This window comes from Lucilia sericata, unplaced genomic scaffold (genome assembly GCF_015586225.1).
Source record: "Lucilia sericata isolate MDLA Ls3-8-SP2 unplaced genomic scaffold, ASM1558622v1 Contig000493F_arrow, whole genome shotgun sequence".
NCBI classification, from domain to species: Eukaryota; Metazoa; Arthropoda; class Insecta; order Diptera; family Calliphoridae; genus Lucilia; species Lucilia sericata.
Genome location: NW_023994507.1, coordinates 221,260 through 228,965, shown reverse-complemented (window position 1 = coordinate 228,965; position 7,706 = coordinate 221,260). Strand labels below are relative to the sequence as shown.

Below are 7,706 nucleotides of genomic sequence, written 5' to 3'. Positions count from 1 at the left end.
TACTTTTCATTCTACTTGCTATTTTTATTTATTTTTACAATTTACACATTTTAAACAATTTGGCTGGCGTCTGGCCAAAATAATTTACAAAAAAAAAAAAAATCTGTAATGTTTGGTTTACTAATATCTCATTCACATGCTTTGAGAATGTAATTATTTAAGACCTAATTTTTTTTAGAAAAATGTACTTATATAAAAATATTGTTAAAAATTATTTTGATACAAATAAACAGATTCTAAGTTAATAATGCTTTTATATACTTTTTAAAACTTTGCGATTGAACTACAAATCAAAATTTAGTCATAAAGAAAAAATTTTGTATTTAATTAATTGTTTTTTTTTATAATTTTTTATTTTAGTTGCAATATTCATTGCCGCTTAATTGTGGAAAATTAATTTGATTAGTTCCGGATACAGAGACAAAATAATTAACTTTGGAGTCATTTGAGTCGTTTCATACTACACATCTTTATCGTTTCTTGTTTTTTAAGTGGTAAGTACAATATTTCTTCTTTATATCTAGAATGGATTAGGTTCAAAGGTTCTCTGTTATTCTCTATTTATTATTTTAAATATACACCACAAACTATTGATGTAAAATTAACTACCTAACTTCAATTTCTTGATTTCTCACGATTCAGTATTGACAAATATCCACTAAATCACAAGCAATTACTTGGCAAATTTGTCTGGGAGCCATAAACTTAACAAGCATTTAATTTCTTAAATTTATTGATTTAAGCAAAAAATAAAAAAAAACAATTAACTTTTTTTGTTCATAATGTGCCCCTTAAAAGCCAACATTATAAATGTTCAATAAACTAACTTTTGCAAAAAAAAAAGAACAATATTTTTTCAAGCTCCTTCAAACAGTCAAGTCAATCAATTTCTGAAAGAATTATTGAAGAAAAACTAGAAAGTAAAATGCGATTCTTTCTTTTCTTTTCCTTTTCAAAATTTGAATTAGTAACGTATAAGATATAAGATATTCAACCAATCGTTCTCACAATAATATTCTGTCAAAGTAAAATGTTTTGTTTGAAGACAAATAAAAAGAAATTTAAACATCAATCATTTCGTATGAAAACAAGTTTAGTTGAGATGAGAATGAAAATTAAAAATGAATATTGTAGTTCATATTTTAGATGTATAGGTATGTGTGTGTGTGATGTTTTTTTCTGACGTTTTCTTTGTTTAAGGTTAAGTTTAGTAGGTTAAAGATACATTCACAATATTTAAAATAAGAATTGTAAAAAACAAAAACACAAATCTCAAAGACAAAGATATACAGGTTGAGATTGAGTTGATGGTGAATACTTGTATCTGAAGCATTGTTTTCGATTGTCAATACACAGTTGCCATGCAAATGGATGGATAATGAATGTATGATTTTCTCTAGAACTTTTATTTCTGTTTAGTATTTTTTTATGCACCCTATAATATACTTCAGAATGAATAATGGTAATAAAGTGATATGTTTTCCTTGAAATATCTAGAATAGGACTAGGTTCTTCAGAAATTTCCACAGAATTTGTATAATTTTCCTATTTAGATAAATTTTTAGAAGATAAATCGAGTTGCAGACTAGGTTCTATTTTGTATCCAAAGTCTCCAGAGTAAACTTTTGTAAAGAGTTGAGCTACGCTGAATCTTCACACTAACGTCAGTTTTTTGAGATATTGGATTGATTGGAGGATGTATGCCACTTGAAATCTGAAGAAATACTTACACCTAGGACACCTATCTCGCTGAACTTTTGTACGCTGCTTCGTATGGAAAATGTTTTTTGGAAGAAAACCTTAAATAGTGATGTTATTGTCCGAAGTTCAAAAACTCGGTTTCCTGATGCAAGTTCTTAAGAATTTTCCCATCAGTGTTCGTGAAGGACGTTATATACGGAATAATATCGATGCCAAGATCTTTGTGCTTCCTAGATTCACTGTCCTATTCACATGTTCTACCTTTGTCTGACTTTGCAAGTCCAACTTTGCATAGTTTTCCTGTATATCTATATAGAATACTTAGTAACCTAGCTTTTGTTCATTCCGAGAAGGCTTAACCCATAGGTTCTACCTACTGTTCCTATATTCCAAGTGGCTTTATTCTATTCTCTTGCCTATGTAATTAATTCAACCCCTGTTGAGTCGAACCGTTTTGCGTTCAGTAGTTTATCTTCCCCTTCCCTCTATAGCAAGTACATTCATTCTTTAAATACCTATTATTACCGAGTGGCCTGTTAAGTATATAAATCAAAGCTTATCTATAGGAAAGTATTTGGTTAAAGTTCTCTTAACCCTATCACTGATGGTTCCAAAATGGAATCCGGCACAGGTGCAGGAGTTTATTTAGTAGATTGTAATATAAAGGTGTCATATACACTTCCGGATGAATGTAGGATTTTCCAAGCAGAGATCTTAGCGATCTGAAAGGCTATGGAACTGATAAAGACACACATTAGAAGGGGGGTCGGAAGTGATAGTTTATGTTGATAGTCAGGCAGAACCTAAGGCCTTGAAATGTCATGTAGTTTACTCCAGATTAGTAAGCAGCTGCACGGATGCTATTATTATACAATTAGGTTGTGTTGGGTTCCAGGGCACTGTAATATACAGGGTAAAGAGATCGCAGACGAACTGGCCAGACAAGAGTCAGATCTGGACATTAATAGTGGAGTTAGGTCGGTGAAACCTCCCATCTGCCACTACTACAGGTTAATCTCCGATAAATTTGGGAACCCTTCTAACCAATCCTGGTGCAGATGGAAGGTCTTATAGCCGAGGTTGAATACCAAGGCAACCAGTATACTATTAGGTTTGGACAGTAAGAGTATTAGAATTCTTGTAGAAGTGATAACCGGTCACTGCGCGATAGGAGCCTTTTTGGGTAATTGGGTCTTTAACACAAAGGAGTTTTGTAGGTTGTGTGAGGACAAAGAGGAGTTAGAGACATATTTTGTGCGACTGTCCTGGTGCACAGAGTCTGAGGTGAAAATGGCTAGGAAAAAAATTCCATGATGATTTAGAAGATGTAGCTAGATGTAGTATAAGCGACATTCTAGGTTTTGCCAGGGGAGTGGATTGGCTATTTAGGAGTCGGACCACGTAGAATTCCCTTCCAATACTAACAACATTCTTTCTCTATTAGGATAGAAATTCATTAATTTCACACTTATCTCTCCCGGCTTTTCTATCTTCTTTCTGTTTATTTTTTGTTTCTTCTTAAAGGGAATCACAATGGATCCTCTTGGGTCTCCGAGTGGATGTATACCTTTTTGGTATACAACCCTTTTAAACTAAACTAACACTATCATCTGATATGACGCTAATTGGCATCTGGTTGTCGGTACATACATATGTTAACTGCTATTAGTGCCATATTTATTCTAATTCAATCTATATATTCCGTTACTTTGAAGCTGGTGTTGTTATTAGGTAGACGGTAGTATATTTCTAATTCTGGGTTTTTCATATAGAACTCCAGTTTAGAACTATTCCTATAGTACCAGATTCCTACAGATATTTTTTCAAAATGTCCGTTTGATCATCATATTCTATCTGTGATCAGTTTTTCAAAGTTTCCGAAATATTTTCTACCTAGTAGGCGATTGTGCATGTCTGATGTCTTCCAAAGTGTCCGGTATACATTAACGACGTGACCCTTTACTGCCTTTTGTCTCTTTGCATAAAGTTAGGAGCCGTTCAACTGTAAGTACCGCCTATATTAATTGGTATATTTTTGTATTTCCTTTATAGATGTATATTCTGGGTCCTTATTAATTTCTAAGGCTGTCTAGCCTTCTCTCCGTATATTTGTTTGTCTGTTTGTTGAAAGCTCAAGAGGGTTGGAACAGAAAGAGTTAGACAGCAGAAATTTTCCACAAACATTCTTTATAAAAACGGTCCACGATTACAACGGCGTCTTCCCAACGTCTAGGTTAGGATAGGTTAATAGGAGGATGTATCAAAATTAAATCCGAAGAAATGCACCTAGGTCACTATCGGGCCTTTGTTCGCTCTTTTTCATGGAAAATGTTTGTTTCTAAAAACAAAAGCCTTATAGAGCGTTCAATGAATGCGTTACCATCCGATGTTCAGAAACTTGTTTCCTCTAAGTAATTCCTAAGAATTTAGCAATCAGTGTTCGTGAGTAATGTTATATCCGGAATAATATCACTCCCAAGATATTTGGATCTAATTTCGGTGAAACCCTGATAATGGCAAAAAAGTGCTCCAGAGTTTCACTGTCCTCTCTACATGCTCTACATTAATTTGAATCAGCACGTCCAATGTTGTATAGCTGTGTCCGTAATCTGTGCCCCTAACCCCAGACTTGCTCATTTTGAGGAGGATTCTTACCTGCTATCGTTAGGGTCACCCCATAGGATCTTGGTGGTTCTACACACCATTTCAATATTCCAAGAGGCCTCAAGAATTTCTCTCACCCATATGTTTAATTCTGCCCTCGTTTGGTCAAATGATTTTGGGTTAATCAGGTTAACTACCTCGAAAAGTCTAGGAATCTCAAAAGCCTGATGTGATGGTGAAATTCTGAGGTAGGATTTGAATTCAGAAATCCTTTATATACATTAACTAGTCGGTGGATTTTGATCTTTTAAAGAATATTGTCGGCCTGCAAAAAGGGATTGAGAATACGATTTTCTGATACCTTTTAACATCTGTTGCTATAACTTGTATTGTGTATATTATGACTTAAAACACACATCGGATACAGGATGCTAGTATTTTGTCAATGATAGTATTTTGTCAATGATGACCCATGCGTGCCTGGCGTGTTTATTAAATGATATGTAGGGTATCATTATAATTATAACTTTGAGTTTTTCAGATCATTATAAAACACATCTTTGACACACTAATATTTGCATATGAAAATAATTCAACGAATATTCTTCTCAAATTGTTTAAAATGTAAAAATTCTATATAGAAGTGTGTTTTTGTTACATGATTTCAAATCTCAACTCACAATTTCTGTATTTAAATTGTGGTTTTGTATGTGTTTTGTTTTACAATTTTAATCTTTGATTATAATTTAAAACAGTTAACGGTTTTACATTCATTTCAACAACAACTTGAGTATGTATACAAAACAACTTGTAAGTTTTTTTTCTCTCTCTCGTAGTTTTGTTTAATGAATGAATGTATAAATGTGTGTATGTGGAATTGTATGACAACTTGTATTTGACTTTAAATGTTGAAGATGGCAACAAACGTGACTAAATATTAGTACAACTTGTGTACGCCCGACTTTTTATCTTCAATAGAGCAGTAGAGCATCTGTTGTTCCTTGATTGTGGCATGAATGGTAAATAGAAATAGAGATACAAAAATATTAGAGTTAAGATTGTGATTATTATGTGTTTTAATTTTTACTATTTGACATAGAAATTTAAATGAAGACTTTATGTTTTTGTTGTTGTTGTTGTTATTGCGGTTTTTTGATTTAAATGAGCTGCTGCTTTAAGTAACTGTTAAAAAAAATCATTTAAATCATAGAAGAAGAATTTTGTTTGTCACATTTCAAATGAATTAAGAAAAATTGTTAAAAAGTAAAAGTTGCTTTTTTAATGTGCTTAATCTTGGAATTGTTTATTTTAACTTTTACTAATATTAAGTATTAACAGTTATGAGTGTGTGTATGTGTTAAGTTTAAACTCTATGTGTCTTAATAAATTTATGTATGTCAAGCATGGAGGTGTGTATGTTTGTTTTTCAACTTCTTAAGAATTTAGTTTAAACTTTTGCTTTCGGCTTTAGAAATTATAATAAACAACCGGAAGTTTAAAGAAATTTTATGTTTTTTTTTTATTGGCCATGATAGAATTAGAATTTTCGTTTGAATAGTAGAAACCTTCATAGCGAAAATGACTTGGTAATGACTTATACTTACCCTACTACTTACATTTCAATGACTTTAACATCCGCATTACTTTTAAGTACTAGCACTTTAAATCATTATTTTAACATGACATTGGAGGCAAGTACTTAACACGCATGCTTACAAATAGGGATTAGGTAAGTACTTATTACGATCGCCTGCAAATAGGGAGTTACATAAGTAGTTTTCATTAGTTATATTATTATATTAGTTTCCAAAAAAGAACAAGTACGAAAACAATATTTCAAGGCTACAAAGTAAGTACTTACATAATATATTATTTGTAAGTTATTACTATACTCATTCTAAGTTATGCAGGTATTAACTGGAAAAATAAATTGTGTGTCCTAAGTTAATAGAATTCAGTGTATAGAATGCTTCCTCTTTTGAAAATGGTTAAAATCGGTCCATTATTTCACCTAGCCCCCATACAACAGAACCCCCCAAAAAGGGCTTCTGAGCTCATAATTATGTTAAATATACGGATATATCGATAAAATACGGCACAACTAAGTTTTATAGAAGTCTTGATGACCCTGCCAAATTTCATAAAGATCGGGCCACATTTGACCCTAGCTCCCATACAAAGTCCCCTTCAGAAAATTACTTGAATGTCCCAAATTAACTTATAAACACAAATATCGCGATGAAATTCAGCACAATAAAATATTATGTCAATATAAATATATTCACAAATTTTTTTCGGGCTTGGTCCATATTTGCCCCTAGCCCCCATATAAAGCCTCTTTCAGAAAATTAGTTTTTCATCCATAAATTGCTTAAATGTATCGGAACAAGGGAATATTGAAAATAAATGCTTTACTATGAAAAATAAATCACATTTAATATTCATAACTGGTGTAGGGTATCATATGGTCGGCCACGCCCGACTATAATTTCTTACTTGTTTTAATTCAGCTTTTGTTGCGTCGAATGGTTTTGTGTTCGCAGGTTAACTACCTCGAGTTCCCTTTCCTTTAAAGCTCTTACATACGCCCTTTCGTTGAGGACTACTCCCGAGTGGCCTGGTACCCATATGATGGAAACCTTACCTCTGGGAGAATATTCAGTTAAAGCTTTCTTACAATCCAATACACACATTCCATTATTGCTCTGACTTCTGCCGGATGTTTTTGTTATGATTAGGTAAACGTTGATATATTTCTATTTCTGGGTCCTCACTTTGTCCTTCAATTTAGAGCCAACCGTATAACAATGGATTCCTATTGGTATTTGATATAATGTTCAGGTTGACCTAGACAATCTATCTGGAATCAGCGTTTCAAAGTTTTCGACATATTCTGTGTCTGGTATGCGATCAGGCACATCCGATGCTTGTGTATAATTTTCCAATGTATCCAGTATACATTGATGACGTGTCCTATAACCACCTTTGGCAAGTTCGCCTTGGTTGAAGTGCACAGAGGGAAAAGGAAATATACACCCTTGGTACCAAATTGACACCAAAGAGTTTATAATTTTTCAATAACATCCGTTGTCAAAGTATACATACGACAACACTATGTAATATTGACAACGAAATGTTGTCAACATTGCAACAATTCGTTGTCGAAATCTAAATTTTATACACATCCGTTGTCTAAATGTTAACAAACGTGGTAAGCTCACTATTGGCAAAGGATTGTTTGTCAATAGTGAGCTTACCACGTCTGTTAACATTTAGACAACGGATGTGTATAAAATTTAGATTTCGACAACGAATTGTTGCAATGTTGTCAACATTACATTGTGTTGTCGTACGTATATATATACAACGGATGGTATTGAAAAATTATAAACAGTTTGGTG

At 32.8% G+C, this 7,706-nt stretch overlaps 1 protein-coding gene across 1 annotated transcript in view; it reads left to right on the top strand.

Moving 5' to 3' along the window:
* The first annotated feature begins 422 nt into the window (after window positions 1–422).
* LOC119605507 overlaps window positions 423–7,706 on the top strand; it is a 75,604-nt gene continuing 68,320 nt past the window's right edge. Inside the window, exon 1 of the mRNA XM_037958667.1 lies at window positions 423–494. The gene's annotated coding sequence lies outside the window, so the exon portion shown is untranslated. The remainder of the gene's footprint in view (window positions 495–7,706) is intronic.